This window comes from Lagenorhynchus albirostris, chromosome 2, assembly GCF_949774975.1.
Source record: "Lagenorhynchus albirostris chromosome 2, mLagAlb1.1, whole genome shotgun sequence".
NCBI lineage: Eukaryota > Metazoa > Chordata > Mammalia > Artiodactyla > Delphinidae > Lagenorhynchus > Lagenorhynchus albirostris.
This window is the reverse complement of record NC_083096.1, coordinates 174,200,920-174,227,606: the sequence shown is the minus strand read 5'-3', so window position 1 is coordinate 174,227,606 and position 26,687 is coordinate 174,200,920. Positions and strand designations below refer to the sequence as shown.

Here is a 26,687-nt window from a genome sequence, read left to right as displayed (position 1 = left end):
AGGAGCCCGCCTGCCGCGACTAAGGAAGCCCACGTGCTGCAACTAAGGAGCCCGCCTGCCGCGACTAAGACCCAGTGCAACCAAATAAATAAGTTAATATTTTTTTAAAAATGGTTATGGTGGTAATTTTATATTATGTACAATTTACCACAGTTTAATAGTATACATAATTGAATGCTTGGAGACAGGGTGAGGAGCTGATAAAGTGATGTAAGAGTCCCGAGGGGGTGACGTGCCATGCCCCACACTGGGGTCCTAGGAAGGCTGTCCATTACTGTGCGCGAACCCAGTGAGTGAGATGCTGCAGGCTGACCTGGGCTTCCTGAAGGCAGGTGCTATGCACGGCCACTAGAGGGCAGCATGGGCTAGCGAACCGGACATTGAGCCCTGGGGAGCCAACGTTCTCATGCCCCTCACGGGGTCCTCAGCTTCTCCAGATGCAAAATGGGAATAATTCCTGCCTGCTCACTGCACATGGTTGCAGTGAGGCTGAGAGAAGAAAACGACTTGGAAAACTAGAAAGTGAGCGATGTGGCTGTGGAATTGCTGCAAGTGGAACATGGGTGTTGGAGGGAGACCCATGTCAAGAGACTGAATTTCTCATCTGCCCAAACCCCTACCTGTTAGGAGGGTCCCCTGGGAGTTCCCATGCTGCCACCCCTGCAAGTCTATATCTGGGAACCTGGGCTCGGTAAGCATAGAATTGGGACAAGGGACACCGTGAGATTGCTAGGGAACCCTGAGCCTTCCAGTTTGTCACCCTGTCCCCAGAGTCCCCCTTAACCCGAGGCCACACCCAGCATGTGCCAACCCCTCCAGGGCAACCAAATGCTGCTCGCTACTCTGCTAGGGACACAAATGGTGGAAATGAGGGATTAAAGGAGAGCAGAAGGGGATCAAGTTTGGGGAGAGAAGAGAAGACTGGGCTGATAAGGAAGAATCCTAGTGGCCACAGGACATTTGCAAAGAAATGGTTTTATCAGTTTACAATACAGTTCTCATCAGGTGAATAGCTCCTCCTAAAAAATAGTAGTCTACAAAGTAGCTACTGTTAATATCCCGACTCAAAGACAAGCTGCACGTCAGAGAATCAGAGAGATGGTGTAACTGCCGAGGGCTGCACATCAGAGTCAGGATCAAACCAGGTCCAGTAAAAACTACAGGCCAGTGCTACAGACGCAGATCACAAACACCCACATTCTAGAATGTTCCAGAACCCATCGTGTAACACAGATGCCAAAATCCATCTGAAAAAATTCTTAAATGTTTTGAGCCCTTCATCTTAAGAGCGGCTGATTTTAGGCTGCAGGCCTCTTGCAAGTGAGATGTACTTTCCCGGATGCATTCAGAAAGGATCTTGTATTTATAGTGTGTGAATCACACTAATCTCGTGAATGAGCATCAGCACAGAGACCTTGGACTGTGCCCTACCCATGACCTTCCTTCTGCAGAAAATACATGTTCACTTCAGTGGAAAACTACAGACTGTCTGCACGCAGCACCATCTTCCTGGTTATTGGATTCTAGCCTTTCATTGTCTTTCAGCTATTTTACAACTCTGTAAATTGCAGTAACTGAGAAATCCTCTCCTTAGAGGTTCCTCCCATCCCCTTGTGGACAACTCAGTTTCATCTACATCTGCCCATTCATTTCAATATTCCTGACTTATAAACGTGAATGTCCTTCTGCTGCCGGTTGTAACATCCACCTGGTTCCCTTCTGAGTTAAACAAAATGTTTAACACGTATTCATTTTTTTTTAATCTGTATGGGAGTCATGATTAGTCATGATTTTATCTTTTCTTGAAAACGATCTTTTTTTTTTCTTTTTTTCTGTACGCGGGCCTCTCACTGTTGTGGCCTCTCCCATTGCAGAGCACAGGGTCCAGACGCTCAGGCTCAGCGGCCATGGCTCACGGGCCCAGCCACTCCGCAGTATGTGGGATCCTCTCAGACCGGGGCACGAACCCGTGTACCCTACATCGGCAGGTGGACTCTCAATCACTGCGCCACCAGGGAAGCCCGAAATTGGCTCTCCCTCTGGTTAAGCCTCTAACCAGCTACTTGACCTGAAGACACAATCTCTTTAGGCCTGAGGGTAAGGAAGGGCAGAGGGAGCTGCCTTTCTGAGTTCTTGTTTGGGGCGAGGCTGGAGAGCTGGGGATGATTATCCCTGACAGGGTTTCAGCAAGGGTACGAAGCAGACGGAGGTGGACCTGGGATGGGCACCAGGCCTGCCTGACTGGGAGGCCCAGGCTGTGACCACCTGCCACTCGGTGGGGCCAGGGGTGGCCCACACTAACTGATGCTGGGGGGCCGGCCGCTGCCCCACAGAGCCCTCCCCACATCTCCTCACATCCCCTCCTTACATCTGAGGAAGCTGAGGTCCAGGGAGATGCCATGCACAGCCAGCGGCCACAGTGGGACCATACCCTGGGATTTCTAACTCAATCTTTAGGGCCTGCTCAAAGCAAGGTCGGTAGGGCCTGTCCTCTTCCCCGGTAAAGAGGCCCAGAGGGTGAGGGGCAGGGCCTCCTCTAGACATAACCCTTGACAAGAACTTGGGGTTGAAGAGATCTGGGCTTCTCAGTAATGATGACGCTGACAGTAGTAACAACAGCTACCATCTCGTGGGCAGGAAATGCCGGTATGAAACAGGAGGGAAGGGGGCAGGGCACAACCTTTAAAAGAATGACATAGCCCGAGGACACAACATAAACTGATTAGAACCAAATGGGTCCAAGATGTCGGATGAGTCGACTTCCACTAGACGTTGAGCCTCAGTATACGCTCACTGTAACATGTCAACAAGCTGAATAACACACCCCCAGGCGCCATGACAGTTCCAAGGCCGACCATAAAGGTCAAAAAGTGGGCGGTGGCCCAATTTCTGGAAATCCCCGCCCCTTCCCCAAAATAGCTGGACCACTCCCCCCACTCATTGGGAGATGATACCCACCCCTATAAAACCTGACAACCCTGCACCCTGGTGCCTTTCTCGCCTTCTGAGATGGCCCACGCTCTGTCTGTGGAGTGTGTTTCTCTCTAAATAAATCCACTTCTTACCATCACTTTGGCTCTCACTGAATTCTTTCTGTGATGAGACATCAAGAACCTGAGCTTCATTAAGTCCTGAGACCAGGGGTGTGATCTCAGTTAAAAGAACGTGGGTTCAAGTCCCAATCTGGGTTTTGGTTGGGTTCGAGTCCCAGTATTACCGAGTCCAAGCTTGCTCTGCTCACCCCCAGTAAATCGGAGACAGGCGTTGAGGCAAGGAATAACGACTTTATTCGGAAAGCTGGCAGAACGAGAAGATGGCAAACTAATGTCTCTGAAGAACCATCTTCGCGGGGTTTGGATGCCAGTTTTTCTTTTACAGAACAGAGAAGGGGAGGAGATGAGGAAGTCAAGTAAAAAGGCCATAAGATTTGCAAATGTCCCCTGGAATGGCCAGCCTCAGGGAGGGGATGTGTTCATTTCTTCTTTCTTTCTCTTTCTTTCTTTTTCTTTCTTTCTCTTTCTTTCTTTCTTTCTTTCTTTTTAAAAACTATTTATTTTATTTTTATTTATTTTATTTTTATATTTGGCTGTGTCAGGTCTTAGTTGAGGCACTCGGGATCTTTCATTGCAGTGCGGGCTTCTCTCTAGTTGTGGCATGTGGGGTTTCTTTCTCTCTAGTTGAGGCACGCGGGCTCAGTAGTTGTGGCATGTGGGATCTTAGTTCCCCCACCAGGGATCGAAACCACGTCCCCTGCATCGGAAGGCAGATTCTTTAACACTGGACCACCAGGGAAGTCCCAATTTCTTCTTTCTTGCATCCATCCACAGGTGGACAGGGTCAGGATGTTTCCCTGAACAAAGGCACTTTGGTTTAACATTCAGGTAGAGGGGCAGGGTTCCCTGAGGCAGGCCACTTTGTATAGACAGTATCCTCCTAGTGAACAAAAGCACTGGGAAGCAAAGGTTAAAGTGAAAGAAACAGATCCAACATGAAGTCAGATTTGACTCTTCCCTGTTACACCAGCACGTGGGTTCAAGTCCCAATCTGAGTTGCATGGTTTCACATAGACATGGTCTCTTTTAGTCCTTGCTCCTGCCATGAAGTAATTACCTGTGATCCCACCCTTCAGACAAGGAAACTAAGTCTCAGGTCGCACCACGAGTGGCTTCCAGCTCTAAATCCCTTTCCTCCACTGCTTTTGCTGCCTAGCAAGTCACTTACTCCTCTGATCTCTTCTTCCTTCGTCTGTAAAACAGAGATACTTATAATTTCCTCATCACAAATAGCGTATGACTAAGTGCAATGTGGTTCTCTGGATTGGATCCTGGAACGGAAAAAGGACATTGGTAGAAAAACTAGTGAATTGGATAAAGTGTGGAGTTTAGTGAATAGTTTTTTTTTAATATAAATTTATTTATTTTATTTATTTTTATTTTTGGCTGCGTTGGGTCTTTGTTGCCGTGCGCGGGCTTTCTCTAGTTGCAGGGTGCGGGGGCTACTCTTTGTTGCAGTGTGCGGGCTTCTCATTGGGTGGCTTCTCTTGTTGCAGAGCATGGGCTCTAGGCGCACAGGCTTCAGTAGTCGTGGCACTTGGGCTCAGTGGCTCATGGGCGCTAGAGTGCAGGCTCAGTAGTTGTGGCGCATGGGCTCAGTTGCTCCGCGGCATGTGGGATCTTCCAGGACCAGGGTTCGAACCCATGTCCCCTGCATTGGCAGGCAGATTCTTAACCACTGCACCACCAGGGAAGCCCCTAATGAATAGTTTTGTACCACTGTTGTTTTCCTCGTTTGGACAAATGTGCTGTAGTTATGTAAGATGTTATCAAAAAGGAAACTGGTGAAATGTGTAAGATAACTCTCTTTGTGATCTTTGTAACATTTCTGGAAATCTAAAAATTATTCTAAAATTAAAAGTTTATTATTTTAAAAGTAACTGGACAAAGGAGGAGGCGGTGAGCTCCAGGAGGCACTGCCCTTCGCTGACAGGAAGACACGAGGACAAGAGGAGGCCATTCTGCAAATGAATCTGTTTGGCTGGGAGGAGGGGAAATGTCTGCAAAAGGGGGAGGGATCTACTGATGGAAGAGAGGGCAGGGAAGGAGAGGTGGGGGACCCAACCCAATTTATGTGGATTTCTGTTCTCAATAGTTCCCAGGATCAGAGCAAGCCCCTGGTGGCCCCGTATGGCTGTGGCCAGGCAGGCAGTGTAAACAAAGCCTTGGGGCTGCCATTCCCCCACCCAGGGGGTCTCCGTAAGGCCTGGGAGTCCTGGGGTGCGGTGGGGGACCACGCCAGCAACGAGGAGACAGATGCCAAATGAGGGGTGGGTGGAGAGGAGATTTCAGAAAATCAGGGTGAGCTTTAACCAGCGTGGGTGGCATTTTTTTTTTCCTTTCTGTAAACAGAGCAAGAATTCCTTGGGAGAGAAAATACAATCCAGCCCAAGAATCTTGAGCTGGTCCTTTAAAGCCAGCGGGGCGCTTGCAAAGTTCAAGTTGAGACTGGCTGGAGCAAGAGAGAAACCTGAGAGGTATTAGCCTGAAGGCCTGATCAGAAGGCAGATCCAGAAAGGCCAGGGAGGGTTATGAAAGCTCTGTTTGGGGCCTCTGAGTCATGGGCCAGTCAGCTTGGGACTGTGGCCTGGCTGAGCCCAGATGGAACCTCCCTTGAAAATCTACACCCCTCCATCAGCACCCCACCCCCACCTCCTGGGCAGGGCACAGCTCTGGGATGGCCACAAGCAGCTTGCCTGGAGCTTCCACTTCATTCATTTTTTCATTCATTCATTCAAATATTCCTTGACCCCTTCTGTATGCCGTCATTGCCCTTGGCACAGAACTCAGTTTAATGAGGGAGAGAGAAAACAGAACAGCCTCTGCTGGGGGACACACATAACTGGCAGGTCAGGAGAGGAAAGCTGGAGAGAGCGTGACGTCCACTGTAGGATGAGTGGGGGTCAGCGAGCTGCTCTTCCAGAGCGTCCCAGGTGCTTGCTCTCTGAACTGGGCAGCTGCATGTTGCTGGGGGCGTGGCAAGGGGCGGGAATGAGGTCCAGCCAAGGTCAGGACCAAGTCAGCAAGGGCCCTTGGGCTGTGTGAAGAGGATGAGACTTTATCCCTGAGGGCAATGGCCGGATGGAGGAACCCCAAGCCCTGGTAGAAATCCAGAGCCAGGGAACCAGAGGACGTGGAATCCAGCTGCGCATTCTCACAGAAGTGGAGACTGGAGCCCAGAGAGGGTGTGAGACCTGCCAGGCTCACACAGCAGGGTAGCACCATGCCCAGGTGTCCTGATTTCCACAACAGGGTTTTTCCCGCCCCTCCCACTGTTTCTATTATCTTCCAAGACTTACTTGTGGACCCAGGCAGGTATCTGAAAACATCTCGAGGTAGAAGAACGAAGGGTGTGGGCGGGCGAATTGGGTCGGTGTTTTGAATAGGCTGACCCAGGGCAGAGGATCCCCTGGGGGAAGGAGGGCAGAGTTGACTTGCCCCAAAGGATGACGTGAGTCACTGGGGAGCAAGGCTCGCACTTCCTCCTTCCTTTGGGCTTTGGTCTCAGTTCCCTAGAAGGAGGCACAGCCTGGATTCCTGGGGGCGGCCCCCCTCCGGGCAGGTCCAGACTGGGGTGCCTGGCCATCTGCAACCCCAACTCCTTCACACTCCCTTTCTGAGGCCCTGGTAAGTTTCCCTTTTGGCCCCTGGTCTGACTCAGGCTCAGCCCGTCACGTGGACATTGGCTGCAGGAAGGTGCGTCCTCCCCGCTCCCACCCTGAGCTCAGCCACGCTTCCTCTGCCCTGGGCCACGCCCCCTCCTTTTTCTCCGGAGGAGGAGCCGCTCCGGCAAAGAACCCGTGGCAGCCCAGCCCTGGAACAAAATACCAACTGCAGAGTAGGGCTCTTCGGAGACCAGGTCACCAGAAAGCCCCTGGACAGAGGACCAGAGATAATGATCCCTCGTGGCCGTCACCGATTGAGGACCTACTATGTGTCAGGTGCTAACGCAGCCAACAGCCCCAAGAGGCAGAAATACTAGTGTCCCCATTTTACAGGGAGAAGAGAAGGTGGGCCACGGTCATGGGGAGTGAAGGATCGTGACATCCGGGTAGCCCCGAGGACCCACTCGGGACTCAGGTCACGGATTTTTTTTTAAGTGGGTGCGGCTGGGAGAATTCCCTGGTGGTCCGGTGGTTAGGACTCCGTGCTTTCACTGACGATGGCCCAGGTTCAATCGCTGGTGGGGGAACTAAGATCCCGCAAGCCGCCGGGCACCGCCAAAAAACTAAAAAATAAAGTGAGGCGTCTGGCAAGGTGGTGTGTTTTGCTCCAGGCGCATCCAGCTGCCCAGGGGAGGCGCAGAGTGGGCGGAGAGTTGGGTTTGACTAGGGTTGGGGTCAGGAGCAGGGAAGGTGGTGGAAGTGTCAAGTGACAGGGTAGGAAGGGCAGGGAGGAAGGAGGGGCTGAGGAACGGTGAGCAGGGGGTGGGCTCCGTGACCGCTGGGGTTGGGGTACCAGAGGGAAGGGAGGAGGTGAGGGGCAGAGGTCAGTCCGTGGAAATCATCGAGGTGGTGCAGGCCCTGGCTCTGGGGCTCTGAACGCCGGGGCAGCCTTTGCTCGCAGGATGTGAGCTGTTTGCTTCCCTTTGTGTCCTCATCCCGCAGGCTGCAGGGAACAGGCGCTCCGTGAATATTTATGGAGTGAATAAGTGGCTACTTGGGGGAGCCTGGGGTGGGGTGACTTTCCTCTTTCTACTGTGGTTTTTTAATAACAGCTTTATTGAGCTATAATTTACATACCACAAAATTCAGCCTTTTGAAGTTGGGTTTTTTTTTTTAACAGTAGTTTTTGGTATATTCACAGAATTGTACAGCCATTGCCACTATCTAATTTCAGAACATTTGATCACCCCCAAAAGAAACCCCATACCCCCTTTCCCCATCCCCTCAGCCCCTGGCAATCACTAATCTACTTCCCATAGGTTTGCATATTTTGGACATTTCTTTCTTTCTTTTTTTTTTTAACATCTATTTATTTATTTGGCTTTGTTGGGTCTTAGTTGAGGCACACGCAGATCTTGGTTCCCCAACCAGGGATCGAACCCACGTCCCCTGCATTGGAAGGTGGATTCTTAACTACTGGACCACCAGGGAAGTCCCATAGTTTGGACATTTCTGTCAGTGGAATCATACGCTACATCGTGTTTTGCATCTGGCTTCTTTCACTTAGCACATTTTCAAGGTTCGTCCATGTTGTAGCTTGTGTCAATACTTCATTCCTTTTCGTTGTCAAATAATATTCCACTGTGTGAATATACCACATTTTGTTTATCCATTCATCAGTTCGTGGGCACTTGGGTTGTTTCCATTTTTTTGGCTGTTATGAATAATGCTGCTATAGGGCTTCCCTGGTGGCACAGTGGTTGAGAGTCCGCCTGCCGATGCAGGGGACACGGGTTCGTGCCCCGGTCCGGGAAGATCCCACATGCCACGGAGCAGCTGGGCCCGTGAGCCATGGCCGCTGAGCCTGCGCGTCCGGAGCCTGTGCTCCGCAACGGGAGAGGCCACAACAGTGAGAGGCCCGCGTAAAAAAAAGAAAATGAAAAAAATAATGCTGCTATAAACATTCATGTACAGGTTTTTATGTGGCTATATGTTTTCATTTCTCTTGGGTATATACCTAAGAATGGAATTGTTGGGACAATTCTTACCTGTTTGAATTCTTTAAAATGAGCACATAATTCTTTTACAAAAAACCAATTTAAAAAAAAGTCATTTTTCTGGGGACTTCCCTGGCAGTCCAGTGGTTAATACTCTGTGCTTCCACTGCAGGGGGCACTGGTTTGATCCCTGGTCAGGGAACTAAGATCCTGCATGCCATACGGCGCAGCCAAAAAAAAAAAAATCGTTTTTCCAAAAAGATGATCTGAATCCATAGAAAAAAACAGTGCATCAAAATCTGTGATAGGGAAGAGGTGAGGACGGCCAGGACTGAGGCCACCACCTGGTTGTTGTGTGACTCTGAGAAAATCACAGCCCTTCTCGGGGCCTGGCCTGTGAAATGGGGGTGGGGCAGGGTGGACAGGGCAGCCACAGAGGACTGAGCTGGAATGAAGACTTCTCAGGGCCCACCCAACCCTGACAGCTCAAGGTCTTGAGGCGGGCTGGGTTTCCACACCTGGTTAGAGAAACAGATGAAGGAAATGATCTGGTCTTTTGAGTTCTCTTCCTGAAAGAATAAACAACATGATACTGGTGGTCCAGGCAACAAGGCCAAATTCAACCCAGAAGAATGTGTTAGGTCACTCCCTCTACAATTCCTCATTGAGATGAAGACATATTTAACTCTACCTGCTATTTATCTTCCACTCTAAACCAGTGCTTCGCGAACTAAAATGTGCATAGGAAATCCTGGGGATCTTAATATGCAAATACTGAATTGATAGGTCAGAGATTCTGCAATTCTAATGAGCTCCCAGATGACGTCAATGCAGCTGGTACCCAGACCACAATTTAAATAGCAAAGGTCTAGGGACTTTCCCGGCCGTCAGCGCGGCCGAAATAAGTAGCAAGGCTCTCTCCCTTTGCAATTTTCTCATTATCCATTAGGAAATCTGTCCATATTGGATGTATTTTTTTTAACTCGATCTCCTCCACTTCATTTTTTTTTTTCAGTTTTACTTTTTGACCGCGCCCCGCGGCATCTTAGCTGCAATCGAACCCGCGCCCCTGCAGTGGAAGCGCGGAGTCTTAACCACTAGACCACCAGGGAAGTCCCTATTGGATGTATTTTAATGGATTTCTTGGAGTTGTTGGATGAGTAGGTGAATGAAAGAACGAAATGCTTATGTCTGTCCCAGGAAGAGCGTAAAGGGAAACAATGTCATTTCGTCCTTGCAATAACACTGTGAGGTTAGAAGGTTGTCCCCATTTTGCAAATGGGGGGTGGGGGCGTGTTCAGAGAGGGCGGGCAAATGGCAGAGTTATGGCTTGTTCTTTGGTCTGACTCCAAACGTAGTGCCCGCTCCCTGGCACGGCTCGGTTCCCACTTCCCTCTCTCTCCTGCATCTCTGGAGCCGCCATTCAGCCTTGGATTTGGAAACACTTGCTAGCCCTAGACAGAAAAGGGGTTAAAGACACCTAAGCCTTAGGAGCTGCTCCCACAGACATGAAAATTTATGTGACAAAGATGTTCCCTGCAGCAGCCTTTATAACAGAGGAGAACTAGAAATTCCATTGCACTCAGTGGAATTGCTAAAAGATGACTTAAAACTATAGAAACTGCCTTCCTGTTAGCTTGTATCACTTGTCATCTCCTTCTTGTTACTACTTCTTGTTTGTTTCTTGTCTATGTCTGTCTCATCCACTAGAATGTAAATTATTTGAAAACAAGAACATTGTTGGGTCCCTAACTTCTGAGCAGGGGTTCAATAAATGTGGAATGAATGAACCTAAGCATTTTGCAATAGCAAGTAAAGAAGCCATTGCAGAATGTTATGCACAAGATGATTCTTTTTTTTTTTTAAATGTTTGAATGCAGGCAGAGAAAAATCTCTAAGACCATATATTAATTATCTTGGGGATTGGGACTGGGGATTAGGTGTGGGTGATCCTCATTTTCCATTGTTTCATTCTGACTTTTTTTTACTACAAACATGAATTTCTTTAGTAATAATAAAAATAAATGTTTTTAAAAGAATAATCATTCAGACTTCTTTCTATGTACGCAAGCATGGATGTATGAGGGTGTTTATTCCAGCACTATTTATACTGGCAAAAAAAATGGAAATTATCATTTGCCCACTTTAAGATATATATTGTTTTAATTTTTTACAATGAATATTGTAATGGACTGAATGTTTGTGTTCCCTCAAAATTCATGTGTTGAAATCCTAATCCCCAAGGTGATGATATTAGGAGGTGGGGCCTTTAGGAGCCCTCATGAATGAGATTAGCGTCCTTATAAAAGAGACCCCAGAGATATCCCTCACCCCTTCCACCATGTCAGGATACAGCAAAAAGATGGCCATCTATGAAGGAGGAAGCAGGAACTCACCAGATACCAACTTTGCCAGTGCCTTGACCTTGAACTTCTCAGTCTCCAAAACCATGACAAAATAAATTTCTGTTGTTTATAAGCCACCCAGTCTATGGTATTTTGTCATAGCAACCCCTATGGACCAACATGGACTTGCACAGTTGAAACAAAAATTAACAAGAGGGTGATGTATAGGCTGGTTGGCTTATAACCCAGAGAGCAGCCAGCCAGAGAGGCTCCCTGCCAGGCCACAGTGCAGGGGCCACTGCACCTGCCAAGCTTATGTTGTTCTTTCTTCTCCCACGTGTCATGTGAGCAGTAGAAATAGTATCTAGCAACTGTGACCACAAGTGGGGAATAGGTGACCTGCTTTAGAGACCAAATGCCCAACTCTCTGCTGCTGTCTCCTTAGGGACAAAGGTCAAAAGCCCTGCTGAGGGCTTCCCTGGTGGCACAGTGGTTGAGAGTCCGCCTGCCGATGCAGGGGACACGGGTTCGTGCCCCAGTCCGGGAAGAACCCGCATGACATGGAGCGGCTGGGCGCGTGGGCCATGGCCGCTGAGCCTGCGCGTCCGGAGCCTGTGCTCCGCAACGGCAGACGCCACAACAGTGAGAGGCCCGCGTACCACAAAAAAAAAAAAAAAAAAAAAAGCCCTGCTGATGCCAGGGTCTTGTCCCTCAAATCAGTCCATTACCTCCCAACATCCAGGCTTGTCTCTGGAAGCTAGGTTTTCTCTCTCTGGCTCAGCCTTCATGGGCTACCAGCCCATAATGACCACACACTCAGGACAGCATAAACAAAACCCTTGGATGAGAGAGCTGGCCTATGTTCTTGGAGCAATCTGGGGAAATAAAACTCAAGTCCAACGTCTGGCTCTGTTGGGAGATTTACTTGCCTCATTATTCATGGTAGTGAACCTCTCTTTTTTAAAAAAATATTTATTTCTTTATCTGGCTCTGCTGGGTCTTAGTTGTGGCATGCGGGATCTAGTTCCCTGATGTTGACCTAAAAAAAAATGTACAACGTGAAAGTTGCAAGTTATGTTTTATTTGGGGCAAAATGAGGACGGTAGCCCAGGAGACCTCGTTTCAGATAGCTCTGAGAAACTGCTTGGAGGAGGTGAGGCGGGAGCCAGGTTGTATAGAAGTTTCATAACAAATTCTTCTAGCCCCTTAAATATCTTTTAAAATTGGGGTAAATAGAACAGACTTGTTTGGCTTTTAATTCTGGGGACCAGTAGGGGGTCCCTTTTGGCCCATTTAACCTTAGGTAGGTAGTGTAGTAATATCAAAACTTTGTGTTTTAATCACATAAATGTCCATTTTATTTATCCAATTTTAAATAACCATCTAAAGACTTCTTTATTCATTTGACATAATTCCTTTAAAATTTCTACCTTATTGGAAATAGTATCTAGACTTTCCTTACAGGATTTTTCATGTTAATATTAATTATTCTAATGCTTTTATTAGCATCTGTGAGACCCACTGAGGGAAAGTATAGACCACAAATGAAGCTTCCCAAACCAGTTTTTCTTACTTGTTTTAAGTTAAAGAAGTTCTTAGGTTAATAATCTGATATATTTCTTTCTTCCACCTTTAATTTGATTTTTTTGTTTGTTTTTATAGGTACCAATAAAACAACTGTTTATAATGAGAGTGCTAGATTGACCAATTTGTTAGTTTCTCCAACTTTAAAAGGATCCATCATTTGGCCATTCATAAAGTATATACATTTATAGTGATTCAAACCATTAAGATGCAAAGGCTTCCCCATAAGAGAGCAGGGGAGGATGTAACCTGAGTAAGATCTGGAGAGTTTACTCTCAAAAATAGTATGGCAGAGGTCAAATTTTCAAAACACGTACATACACACATAGACATACATGGAACGTCTTAGGAAGATCAGGTAGGACATTTACCTCTCAAAGACACAGAAAGAGAAATGCAAGTTTCCCCCAGAAGGCTTTTGTTTAAAGTCAGAATTCTGAAAAAATATTTTTATCAAGCGAGCTTCTTTTTTAATAAATTTATTTATTTATTTTTGGCTGCATTGGGTCTTCATTGCTGCACGCCGGCTTTCTCTGGTTGTGGCGAGCGGGGGCTACTCTTCGTTGTGGTGTGTGGGCTTCTCATTTCGGTGGCTTCTCTTGTTGCAGAGCACGGGCTCTAGGCGCATGGACTTCAATAGTTGTGGCACGTGGGCTCAGTAGTTGTGGCTCGCGGGCTCTAGAGCGCAGGCTCAGTAGTTGTGGTGCACGGGCTTAGTTGCTCCGCGGCATGTGGGATCTTCCCGGACCAGGGCTTGAATCCATGTCCCCTGCATTGGCAGGTGGATTCTTAACCACTGAGCCACCAGGGAAGCCCAAGCCAGCTTTTTAACCTTAATTTAACTGTGTATGCAATAAAAGAGCCTCCTCATTCTTAGGGTGAGATTTCCTTTAATTTCCAGTTAAGTAAATACTAATTGTTATAGATCTGAAAACCCAGGCATGTAGGTCCAGACGGTTAACTCAAATTCCTTAGCAAATCCCAATGGATTCTGACTTAGATCAGGAAATTCCTTAGCCAAGGCTCTAAGTTCTGCTTGGGTCCAGGGTGTGTACGTAAGCAGAGAGGATGGTTCACTTCTCCCTGCAATAGGCTTCTCCTTAAAGGGAGCTATAATCACTTCTGATTTTTTATCCTCCTTTGCTGGGGAAGAGGGAACAGCAGGAGACAGAAGAGTTGGAAGAGAAAAAAAAATGGCATCTGGGTCAGGCAATTCTGATAGAAGAGGACATGTGGGAGGAGCAGAGGGACAGACAGAGTCAGAGACAGGGTGCTAGCGGCCTTTTTTAGTTCTGATATAGTTTCAAAAAGTTACTCTACCATTTTCTCTTTTAGAAGCTTCTAGGTACCAATCAATGGAAGCATTCATTCAGTCTGTTTGATCTTACGGCCGGCTTTTTTTTAACTGTGTGCGCAACTATAGCAATTTGGGACTATCAGAAGAACCCCAATTTGGCTATTTTAGGTTGAGATCTCCTGTAGCATAATTTCTGCAATTAACTAGGTACTTGCAAGTCTGAGCTCCATACAGTGTTGTACATGAATCCGGCTGGGGTCTTAGTTGGAGGTTGCTTTTCTGACACCCTCGTTTTTGTGTTTGAGAGATTCTAGTTCCCTTTTAAGTTGAATTTGTCAGGGATAAAATTTACTAGTGAAATTGTGTGGTGGCCAGCGTGCTGCTTGTGAGCTTAACTCCTCTAGGCGTAACCCTAGAGTAGTTTCAGCCCCCTTATGTGTCTCAGTTTTTCCCTTCAGTGGTCTAAGACTACCGTGGGTGCTCAGATCGCTGAATGGCCAATTTTTATCTGTGACCCCTGGACAAGTAAGTGTTTTGATTAATGAGTGGGTTTCCCTATGGGACCGCTGCACGGTATGAGGCCTTTGCCTCCATCACTCCTGTAAATTTATCAGTCTCCTGAGAAAGCCATAACTGGCCGGGAGGAGTCTTGTCCCTTTTCTTTGGAGTAACACTCTCATGTAATATCTTCACTTTTATCCCGACAAATTCCATTAAGGCAGCTGAACTGAGGAAAAGCGTCAGATCAACCTCTTACCTAACCACTCAGCCAGGACCACTCAGTCTCCTACAACTGAGCAAACCCTGGTATCTTTCAGCCAGGCCCCCCCCAGTATCTTTCACCTGGGTGGCTTTTTGCCTGGTATCTTTCAACCAAGCCCCGCCCCCCTCCCCCCACACAGTATCTTTCAACTGATCGGGAGCAGTTACCTTCTATACACCACCAAATAAAACTCAGGATCATCAACCAACACAGGAGATCCGAGAACCAGGAGAGACTTACCCAAATTCATCTGGACTCTCCAAGGAGGCAGACGAGTGCCAGGGGCCTCTGCTGGTACCAAGGCTCCAGTTCCTCGTAGAGTTCAGGTGAAGGAGAGAAGTCCACTCCGGATCCCTTCGTGGTCGCCGTGACTGTTGACAAAAAGAAAAAAAGCACAATGTGAGAGTTGCAAGTTGTTTTATTTGAGGCAAAATGAGGACTGTAGCCCAGGAGACAGCATTTCAGATAGCTCTGAGAAACTGCTACAAGGAGGTGGCGGGGAGAGCCAGGTTATATAGAAGTTTTATAACAAAAAGCAGGTAGTCTGAATATCAAAAGATTATTGTTAATTAAAGAAAACCAGATATCTCAAGTTAAGGAATTTAGCAGTTTTCTATGTATGGGGACATGCAAGAGTCTGGGCTCACTGAAATCATTCCTTTGATATGCACCTCAGCTAGTTGGGGCCAGTATCCCATGTTTTCACATCCTGAGTTTCCACAGGGCTGCAGTCTGATGGCTGCTAGATGGCAGGTGTTTTTTTTTTTTAAATTTAATTTTTTATTTTTTTAAAGACCCAAGCTCCCCGATGGCTTTTGGGGGAAGGGTTTTTCTTTGAATTTTATTTATTTGTTTGTTTATTTATTTATTTTTGGCTGCATTGGGTCTTGTTGCTGTTTGCAGGGTTTCTCTAGTTGGGGCGAGTGGGGGCTACTCTTTGTTGCGTTGCGCAGGTGGCTTCTCATTGCTGTGGCTTCTCTTGTTGCAGAGTACAGGCTTCAGGTGCACGGGCTTCAGTAGTTGTGGTGCATGGGCTCAGCAGTTGTGGCTCACGGGCTCTAGAGCGCAGGCTTAGGTGTTGTGGCGCACAGGCTTAGTTGCTACACAGCATGTGGGATCTTCCCGGACCAGAGATCAAACCGTGTCCCCGGCACTGGCAGGTAGATTCTTAAACACTGCACCACCAGGGAAGTCCCGCATGTATTCTTTTCAGCCCTGAGCTTCCTCAGGGCTTACCAGCTCACATTGGAGGGCTGCAATCATTGACGACTGTGAATCCTTTCTTTAAATATTCCATTTATCACTGACCCGGGCCCCCTGTAGTGCAAGCATGGAATCCTAACCACTGGACCACCAGCAAATTCCCAACCTCTCTTTGATAATGATCTCCCAGACAAATATTAACTCAGCCGTGGATAGAATGTTAGGAATACTTCTTGCCTTCAAAGACCTGACAATGTATAATTACAAGTTCAAAAGAGATAAGTACCTGCAATTTAGGGTTCTGCAGAGACCAAGAGGGCCCTAGAATGCTTCCATTCTGGGTGGCTCCCAGTTCATTACCCAATGAAGGGATGCTGAAATAGGTTTACAAAAATTATAGTACGTTCTAAATGTTTACATTAAACAAACTTTAAAAAAAAGTTTTATTTTATTTTTGGCTGCCTTGGGTCTTCATTGCTGCATGCAGGCATTCTCTAGTTGTGGGGAGCAGGGGCTACTCTTCGCTGTGGTGCGTGGGCTTCTCATTGTGGTGGCTTCTCTTGTTGCGGAGCACGGGCTCTAGGTGCGCGGGCTTCAGTAGTTGTGGCACACGGGCTCAGTAGTTGTGGCTCGCGGGCTCTAGAGCACAGGCTCAGTAGGTGCGGCATGCAGGCCCTAGAGTGCTTGGGCTTCAGTAGTTGTGGCGCATGGGCTTAATTGCTCCACGGCATGTGGGATCCTCCTGGACCAGGGATCAAACCGTGTCTCCTGCATTGGCAGGTGGATTCTTAACCACTGTGCCACCAGGGAAGTCCTAGGCAAACTCTTTTATTTTTTTTATTTTTATTTTTTAACATCTTTATTGGGGTATAATTGCTTTACAATGGTGTGTTAGTTTCTGCTTTATAACAAAGTGAATCAGTTATACATATACATATGTTCCCATATCTCTTCCCTCTTGCATCTCCCTCCCTCCCACCCTCCCTGTCCCACCCCTCCAGGCGATCACAAAGCACCAAGCCGATATCCCTGTGCCATGCGGCTGCTTCCCACTAGCTATCTACCTTACATTTGTTAGTGTATATATGTCCATGCCTCTCTCTCGCCCTGTCACAGCTCACCCTTCCAGCAAACTCTTTTAAAACACACATATATCACAATGCAATTATGCTAGTCACAAGATTATAGGAATTATAAAAATACTCACGCACAAGAGGCCACAGGCTGCGCGGCCAGGTAATGGGACAGAAGTTCATAGTTGTCTGATGGATATCTTCTTTCACTCCTGCCTGGGAATATCAGCCACAGTAGAGAATGTTTGGTGCCTCCCCCTGAATGGCCGTTCTCTGTCACATCACACACCTGGTTTTCATCTCCACACTTACCTCCATCAGATATAGTCTTATTGGCAAAACAAACAAACAAACAAAAACATGGGGACTTTCCTGGTGGTCCAGCGGTTAAGACTCTGCGCTCCCAATGCAGGGGACTCAGGTTCGATCCCTGGTCGGGGAACTAAGATCCCACAAGTCCCCGGGATGGCCAAAAAAAAAAAAAAGTCTCATTTGTTTCCTGATTTGCTGAATGCCCCCTTTAGAATAAGAGTGCCACAAGACAGAGATCTCTGTCCATTTCACCCCTGACTGGCACATGGTAGGCACTCCATAAATTTTGGTTAAATGAATGGATATATGATATCCTCATTTATAAGAACTCATTTATGTTCACATAAATGAGGCTACCCACACACACACAGTTGGATTTAATGATAAGAGAGACTAAATTCCCTAGGGCATGATATTTCCCGGGGCAGATTAGTAGATCAATGGTGTCCCTGGCCCCTGGCCCCCTATGAATTCAGGGAGGTGATATTTGAGCTGGATTTAGGGAGATGAGTGTGGTGGGGATTTGTGGGGAAATCCATCTGCCCTTCTCTCTGAAGGACATTATGAGGGAAAAGGCTGTTCAAGAGACTATTGCTAAGTGAAAAAGCAAGGTTCAGAAGCGTTTCTCTAAAATGATCCCCTTTTTGCAAAAATCAATAATGTTACTACTTATAGAAAAGGTTGAGGAACACACCATGCTGTTGATGGTCTTGACTCTGCAGAAGAGAGCATTTTAGGGAGAGTTTACTTCTCTTGCTTTGGGTTTATATAGTGCTTAAATTTTATGTATTATGTCATGCATATTTGTTATCAGTAAAAAAAAAGATAAAAAATAACCTTACATTGAATTGTCTTACAATGTTTCATATGCTTTCCTTTTTCCTTTCTTCATAGAGACTTGTTTTGTTTTCAGATGAGTCAAGATGATCAATTACAGGAATGCTCCCAGGAGCCTTTGAATTATGCAGCGTTAATTTGTCTTTAAGCAGAATGCCCCCAGACTGCAGGACTTTGAGTTGATTTTAGGATGTACAAAAGAAAACATATATCAAGAAGCATAATAAACTGTGAACTTGCTGCTCAATTTAGGAATTAGAACATTACTGATAATGTGTCCTTCTCTGTCCCATCCCCTGAGTCCCCACCAGAGGAAACCACTATTCTAAATTTTGTATTCAGGGAATTCTCTGGCAGTCCAGTGGTTAGGACTGTGCGTTTCCGCTGCTGGGGCCCTGGGTCTGATCCCTGATCAGGAAACTAATTCCCACAAGCTGCAGCGTGGCCAATAAATAAATAAATAAATTTTGTGTTCAATATTCTTCTCTTTTTATTGTTACTCCCTTTTAAAAAATAATTTTTGACCTCTCACCTTCTGAGATGGCCCACACTCTGTCTGTGGAGTGTGTTTTTCCCAAGGCTGTTCTCGCCTTTTGAGATGGACTGAATTCTGTCTATGGAATGTGTATCTCTCTAAATAAATCCACTTCTTACCTAAGGAAAGTTTTTTAAATATAAAATACAACATAATTTTTATGATAAATGCATACATCCTTGATCAATGTATTTGTAAAAATTCATCAAGCTGTATACCTACAACTTGTGTACTTTCCTATCTGTATGTATGAACATCCATCAAAAGTTAACACTAAAAAAAGGACGGGGGGCTTCCCTGGTGGTGTAGTGGTTGGGAGTTCGCCTGCCGATGCAGGGGACGCGGGTTCGTGCCCCGGTCCGGGAGGATCCCACGTGCCGCGGAGAGGCTGGGCCCGTGAGCCATGGCCGCTGAGCCTGCACGTCCGGAGCCTGTGCTCTGCAATGGGAGAGGCCGCGGCGGTGAGAGGCCCGCGTACGGCAAAAAAAAAGAAAAAAATAAAGAGGACAGGTGCTCAGATAGTTCTGCCCTAAGACCAATGTAGGAGGAACCCCTGCCCTGGGCTCTGCTTTAGAAGACCCTGCTTAGTGGCAAGTCCCCAGAGCCCAAGGGATGAGCCCACCCAAAGCCCGTGGCCCAACCTCTCCACCTTATTCCAGGGGGACTCTGAAATTTCCGGCCCCTATACTCTGAGTCAACTTCCCAGGCCTTCCCGGGACTCTTCCTGAGTCCATTCTTCTGAATATTGACTGTCTTGCTGGTGTGTGGGCCCCTAAGCCAGAGGAGCGGCCAAGGGCTCTTTTTTTTCTTTTTTTAAAGAATGTCACGGGGCTTCCCTGGTGGCGCAGTGGTTGAGAGTTCGCCGAGTCCGCCTGCCGATGCAGGGGACACGGGTTCGTGCCCCAGTCCGGGAAGATCCCACATGCCGCGGAGCTGCTAGGCCCATGAGCCATGGCCGCTGAGCCTGCGCGTCCGGAGCCTGTGCTCTGCAACGGGAGAGGCCACAACAGTGAGAGGCCCGCGTACCGCTAAATAAATAAAGTGCCAAAGAAATATAAATGATTATTAAAAAAAAAAAAGAATGCCACAGGTGATTTCTCCAGAGGGTTCTTCCTTTTCTTTCCTTTTTAAAATTTTTAAAATTTATTTTTTGGCTGCGTTGGGTCTTCGTTGCTGCGCACAGGCTTCTCTAGTTGCGGCGAGCAGGGGCTACTCTTCGTTGCTGTGTGCGGGCTTCTCATTGCGGTGGCTTCTCTTGTTGTGGAGCACGGGCTCTAGGCACGCGGGCTCCCGTAGTTGTGGCGCGTTGGCAGGCTGGTTCTTAAACACTGCGCCCACCAGGGAAGTCCAGGGCTCTCTTTGTAGGAAGCGTGACTAGCTCCTAGACGCGGAGGCTGGGGTGCCCACACCTGTGTGCATGAGGCTCCAGGTGCGGAAGAGCAGTAGAGGCGGGAAGAGGAGAAAGGGGGAAAGGCTGCAGGCCAAGAGCCGACTCTCCTCCAACTGCCACCTCTAGTTTGGAACTCCAAAGAGTCAAAGAACTGTACATTTGAACCTGGACTTCCAAGCTATTATAAAGTTGTATTTGTCAAGATGGGAGAATAGAAAAATATTTGAATTAACAGTTTGTTTGCTTGAATTTTAAGTATTTAGACTCAGGTATATGAATCTCCAGTGGTACTCTAGTTCCAGGTCCTGCAAATGTTAGGGATGAGGCTGTGCCCGGGGCCCACTCCCAGAGGGGATGTGGCCCGAGGATTTCTTTTTTCTTTCTTTCTTTTTTCTTTCTTTCTTTCTTTTTTTTTTTTTTTGTGGTATGCGGGCCTCTCACTGTTGTGGCCTCTCCCGTTGTGGAGCACAGGCTCCAGATGCGCAGGCTCAGCGGCCATGGCTCATGGGCCCGGCCGCTCCGCGGCACGTGGGATCTTCCCGGACCAGGGCACGAACCCGTGTCCCCTGCATCGGCAGGTGGACTCTCAACCACTGCGCCACCAGGGAAGCCTCTGAGGATTTCTTAAAAGCCCCTCAGGTGATTCTCATGTGTAGCCAGAGTTGAGAACGTCTGTTTTAAGATATCTTTTGATTAGTGTTTTTTTTTTTTTTTTGGCTGCATTGGGTCTTTGTTGCTGTGCGCGGGCTTTCTCTAGTTGCTGTGAGCGGGGTCTAGGTTATTTTTCATACCTAATATTTAAACTAATCCATTCTTTTTTTTTTTTTTTTTGGCTGCGTCGCCCAGCTTTCGGGATCTTAGTTCCTAACCGTCAGAGAATTCCCTAAACTACTCCATTCTAAATGTACACTTTCAGGGGGAGTTCCCTGGTGATCCAGTGGTTAGGACTTGGCACTTTCACTGCAGTGGGCCTGGGTTCGATCCCTGGTCAGGGAACTAAGATCCTGCAAGCCGTAATGAGGGAAGAAATATTAAACACCTATCAAAAAATCATTTATTCATTTAAAAAACAACAGAATCGGGCTTCCCTGGTGGCGCAGTGGTTGAGAGTCCGCCTGCCGATGCAGCGGACACGGGTTCGTGCCCCGGTCCGCGAAGATCCCACATGCCGCGGAGCGGCTGGGCCCGTGAGCCATGGCCGCTGAGCCTGCGCGTCCGTCCGGAGCCTGTGCTCCGCAACGTGAGAGGCCACAACAGTGAGAGGCCCACGTACCGCAAAAAAAAAAAACAGAATCAGTGAACATGCAAAATTAAATTACTTTTGTAGACTTTGGTAATATTTTATTACCTACACAGACCTCAATCTTACTTAAAGATCTTTTTATGCAAAGTCACCATCAGGATTTACTGAGAAAAAATCGTGGGTATTCACATGGCCCTAAATGTCCTATTCCAAAGAGGAACAGGTGACTTTTGAGGAAAAGAACTGCCTTGGTAACCTCCCTCAAATACTTATTTTAAATGAGCATAGTTAATGGAAATATTTTGTAAACCACCTTTGGGTACTACAGAGCACAAGGCCCACCAAACAGAAAAGGAAATCAAAACTTTCTTTCCTTATTCAGGAAACTTTCCACCTTTACTTTTAAGATTACAAGCTTTTCACCTTTTTTTGACTGCTTCATGCAATTTTTAAATTTTTTAAAATTCTGCATTTCGATGTTGTAAGAGTTCTTTTTCAAATGATCTTCAGAACACAGACAACAGAGCAACACTTTCAAGTCATATTGTTTGACAGCGATGAAGAGATGAAAATGGACGGATGTCTGAAAAGAGGTATTCCCTCTGCTCCAAAGGTGAGCAAACTTTTAACATGTGAGCAACACAGAACTCCATTCCTCTGGCGATCCCTCAAACTCAGAATGCTTCCATTTAATAAGTCGATATATTATTCTTTTTTAAAATTTTATTTATTTACTTTTGGCTGCGTTGGGTCTTCGTTGCGTGCGGGCTTTCTCTAGTTGTGGCGAGTGGGGGCTACTCTTCGTTGCGGTGCGCGGGCTTCTCATTGTGGTGGCTTCTCTTGCTGCGGAGCACGGGCTCTAGGCACACGGGCTTCAGTAGTTGTGGCTCACGTGCTTAGTTGCTCCGCGGCATGTGGGATCTTCCTGGACCAGGGCTCGAACCCGTGTCGCCTGCATTGGCAGGCGGATTCTTAACCACTGCGCCACCATGGAAATCCCTGATATATTATTCTTAAAAATTAAAGTTGGATCACTAGGAAAGACTGAACAAAAGTTATTCCCCTTCCCCCCAAAACAACAACAAAACAGCTTTAATCACCTCCTTCTCTCCCCACAAAAACAGGGAAGTAGTTGGGGTTGAAGCCTTTAAATCTGAAATTTCAGCTCCTAAAACATTGCTGCTCTTTGCTCAGAAGTGCAAGTCCACATATTTTCTTCTCCAATATTTCCCCCATTTATAAGTTTATTTCCATACATGCATGCATGCACACACCCACACATACTCACTCACACGTGCTCTTAGTCTCAAGTGAGACACTTTTTTTGTGTCTGTTGATAAATTATGAGGATTATGAACTAGGTGTGTACAGGATTTCAGAGGTGCTTTGTCAACATGAGTCACTTGAGTCCTTTTCTCCAAACGCCTGAAATCAAATTACACAGCTGAAACTGTTAGGTGTCCTTTTGGGGGGCTCCGAAGAGCTCTGGTCCTTTATGTCTCAGCACAGAAAGAATTCAGTGAGAGGCAAAGTGATAGATAAGAAGTGATTTATTAGAATAGGATGCTAGGAGGCTTACAAGTGGGCAAGCGAGAGGATGCTGCCCGGGAGAACTTAGTGGGCTACACTTTTATAATCAAAGGAAAAGTGGGGAGGAGGAAAAGACCACCTTCTGCCTCATTCTTGGGTAGATGTCATGCTTCCATCATTAGCTCCTCCTCCAAGTTGGGCAAGGGAGTTTTCTTGTCCCTACATGGTCAAGCTAGGGCTGTCATGGCACTATGGAAAAATTATTTTAGGTCTTAGTATAATGAGGGTCTTTCACTTTGAAATGTCACCTTTCCATAAATTATTGTTTTTAATGTGTGCAGAGAGCATGTCCTAGGGGTCACTAACTTACTGAGCTCACTGGGCAGGATGTGGGTCTCATGCCACCATTATTTTATTGTTTGGGGGCATGTCTCGTGCTTCTGTTGCATAGTTTTGTTGCTAAGCAAGCCTGCTTGGTTTCGTGCATAAGCAAACCTGCTTTCTTGAGTGATCATTAACTTAGGGGGGTCTCCCATACTTTTTTCTTTACTTACAATCCCCTAGTGGGATTGACTATTTAATTACCTAAATTTGTCCCTTTATTCTGTCCCTATCACAACCAAGGATCACTACTTTCCCAGATGCTGTTCACAGGCTGCATATTGACGAAGGGCAGAGAAAAAGTCCTCATAACTGATGTTTAGGTGGGAAGGCAAAGAGACAATCTCTGTCAGGCTGATGTGCTAGGGCAGAAAGCCTAGTGCGCTGTCCTCAGGACTAAACTTCAGTACTAAATCAGGACCACGGGCACCATTCGAACTAAATAAACGGTCTGATATATCTACATCCAAATCTGTGGATTTCTTTTGCTGCTGGGCTACTGACTGGCAAAAGTCTTGCGCAGCTCTCACCATATCTGCTTTTGCATCTTCTGGGGACAGCACCTTGACTGCCGAATGGCAATCTTCGTCATTACGATTTGCAAATTCTGGTGAGTATTTGGAACTATCTATGTCCAGAAGTTCCTGCTGTTGTTTTAAAATTTCATCCGTCAATCTGGAGTTATTTCTTTTGAAAATTCCTTTGTGGTCGTAGACGCTAATGTAAGAGGTGCCCACTGCCATACATCACACCACGAGGCTTGCGATGTCGGAGAAGCCGGGCTCCGGCTCTTCGGAGATCCCTAGGTCTACGTGCACAGGCAGCTTCTTCAAGGAGCTGGCGTCCTCGCGCCATTGCAGCCACGGGTGGGCGGCGAGCGGGGCGGGCTCCCCGCGCGGATGCCTGTGGTCAAGGCTGTTCCCGCCGACAGCCGGGGGCTGGCGGAGCGCGAAGCCGAGCGGCGCTAGGACCGCGGCGGAGGCGGCGCAGCAGTAGCTCCGCCAGGTCCAGTTCCAGGTGCCGAACCGCAAGCGGAGCCGGGAGGTGAAAGTGCGGTGCAGGCCGAGCTGAGCCTGTAGCCCCGTCATAGTCTCGTGGCGCCCGGGCGTCCTCTCCTCCCCCTCCCCCACCCGCGACCAGACCGCTTCTTATCCGGCTATCGCCCCGCGTTCCCCGCCCCCCGCCCCCGAACCCCTTTTTATACACTTTTTTTTTCCGAACCCCTTTCTGCTGCGAGCACTTCACCTCGCCTCCGCCGCTAGCTCCCTCCAACACCAGACTGTTTGAACCACGCAGACCTGAGTTTGCACACTGGCTCTGCCAGCCTAGGGGCTTAATTTGAGTCCCAGTTTCCTCCTTTATAAAGTTAGGATAATGCTGCCTCCATCACACAGTTCTAATGAGCCGAAGTATTGGAAAGGGCTTTGTAAACTTTAAAGCTCCTACCAAATGTTAGCCCTATGGGTAAGATGTCCGTCTAACCTTCTGGATGACCGTCATCCCAAAAGATTACTCTCCATAGTCTTTCCTAAGTAAGAAGAAAAGAGATTTTTGAGAGTAAGTTTTGTAATTCACTTACCCTAATACCATTGGGCAAGAGCTGAATCACAACATGTGAATTACAGCCTGGACGAACGCTTGCTAGAAACATTCTCCAACATTTTTAGCTAAAAAGTTGTTCATTCCTCAGTGTTCTCCCTCTTTTGCATCCCACACCCATTCAAGGACTGACTCAGTCGTAAGGCAGAAGTAGCATGAATTCAGCTGCAACTTTGTATTTAACATCTTCTTATATTCTTACACTGAGCCAAACTTCTTTAGGTAAGAAAAGCCCGGGAACTGGAGGTCTTCAAGAAACCGAATCAGAAGTTGCCAGAGATGTCGGGGATTCAGACATTAGGTGAGAGGTTGGACCAGATAAACACTAAGATCTCTTCCAACTGTAAAGGTCTACATGGAAGAGTTACTGCCTCTAGAAGCATAGAATCTAATTAGGGAGATAAGACGCGAAGAACATGAAGGTGTTGTAGAAAAAAGGCCAAAATGAGTGACAATGAAGAAAATGCTATACGATCTCAGAGACCAGTGAGAGCTGGAGAGGGGTGCATTCCTTTTTTTAAAAAAATTATTTATTTTATTTATTTATTTTTGGCTGCGTTTGGTTTTCGTTGTGGTGAGCAGGCTTCTCACTGTGGTGGCTTCTCTTGTTGCAGAGCACGGGCGCTAGGCGCGTGGGCTTCAGTACTTGTGTCATGTGGGCTCAGTAGTTGTGGCTCACTGGCTCTAGAGCACAGGCTCAGTAGTTGTGGCACACGGGCTTAGTTGCTCCGTGGAATGTGGGATCTTCCGGGACCAGGGATCGAACCCATGTTCCCTGCATTGGCAAGTGGATTCTCAACCACTGTGCCACCAGGGAAGCCAGGGGTGCATTCTTGCAGGTGAATCTTGAGGTGAAGCTGGAGGGGTTTGTTGGATTGGGAAGGGGAAAGGGAAGAGAAAAATACATTTGTAGCAAGTGGCAATGGATGATATTATCCAAGGTTGGAATTCAATTCAACAACCATTTACTGAGTGCATCTGTGGGGCAGATACAAACATAACTCAGTATTTTAGTCCTGAAGAAATTCTGAAATATCATCTTGGTGTCAGGTGAGTGACTTCCTCTTCAAACTGGTTGGTTCTGTGGACAACGGGGTAGGCTGTTCTTTGATCCAGGGCAGTGATCTGCTGGAGTATGTGGAAACCTGACCCAAGGATGGTCCAACAGCATCAAGACAGGAGTGGGCTTCTGGGCTCCTTCCTCCATTTGCTCCTCCAGCCCTCTCAACCCTTTTGCTATCAGTTGCCTACGTAAAATCCACTTCTATTTGAACTACCTAGACTATTTTCTGTTTTTCCTAACTGTTCTGATATAGCATTCGACAAACTGATAATTTAAAAAAACAAAATATGGGAATTCCCTGGCAGTCCAGTGGTTGGGACTCCAAGCTCTCATTGCTGAGGGCCCTGTTTAGGTCCCTGGTCGGGGAACTAGGATCCCGCGAGATGCGCAATGTGGCCAAAAAATTAAATTAAAAAACGCATTGTATGGTGATAGAAGTAGTCACTGGGCACCCAGAAGAAGCCCTGGACCCACGTAAGGCACAAACACTCATTGGGATAGCACTGAGATTGGTCTGGCTGGGGCAAGGATACTCTGGGAGGTGGCTAAGTCGAGAAGGAGAAGGCTGGAGAGATTCACTTCACTGACTGCTTATTGCCAGACTTTCTTCTAGGCACTGGAGCTTACATTTCAGCGGGAGAGTAAACAAGAGATCGCAGATAGAAATAAGCACAAAGAACAATAACATAAGGGAAAGATATAGGGCAACGGTGTGGGAGTGTTCTTGATGGTCACAAAGGACCTAAGGAAGTGCTAGCTGAGATCTAGCGATTGATGTCAAGAAGACTTGTGTGTGCAAATCTAGATGAAGAGACAGCAAAGAGAACGTCCTGAGGCGGGAATAAGCATTGCGTATTTGAATTACCACTGCAAGGAA

At 47.2% G+C, this 26,687-nt stretch overlaps 2 long non-coding RNA genes and 1 pseudogene across 2 annotated transcripts; 1 reads left to right on the top strand and 2 right to left on the bottom strand.

Annotated features, from left to right (window-relative positions):
- The first annotated feature begins 6,704 nt into the window (after positions 1-6,704).
- Positions 6,705-18,546, top strand: LOC132515198 (uncharacterized). The gene is made up of 2 exons (XR_009539083.1): positions 6,705-6,994; positions 18,127-18,546. It is a non-coding gene; the product is annotated as an uncharacterized LOC132515198 (long non-coding RNA).
- On the bottom strand, positions 13,054-17,232 carry LOC132515199 (uncharacterized). The gene is made up of 3 exons (XR_009539084.1): positions 17,055-17,232; positions 14,885-15,015; positions 13,054-13,353 (listed from the first exon to the last, which is right to left on the bottom strand). It is a non-coding gene; the product is annotated as an uncharacterized LOC132515199 (long non-coding RNA).
- Positions 18,547-23,396: 4,850 nt separating the features above from the next.
- On the bottom strand, positions 23,397-24,236 carry LOC132515607 (dehydrodolichyl diphosphate synthase complex subunit NUS1-like; annotated as a pseudogene).
- Positions 24,237-26,687: the final 2,451 nt, after the last annotated feature.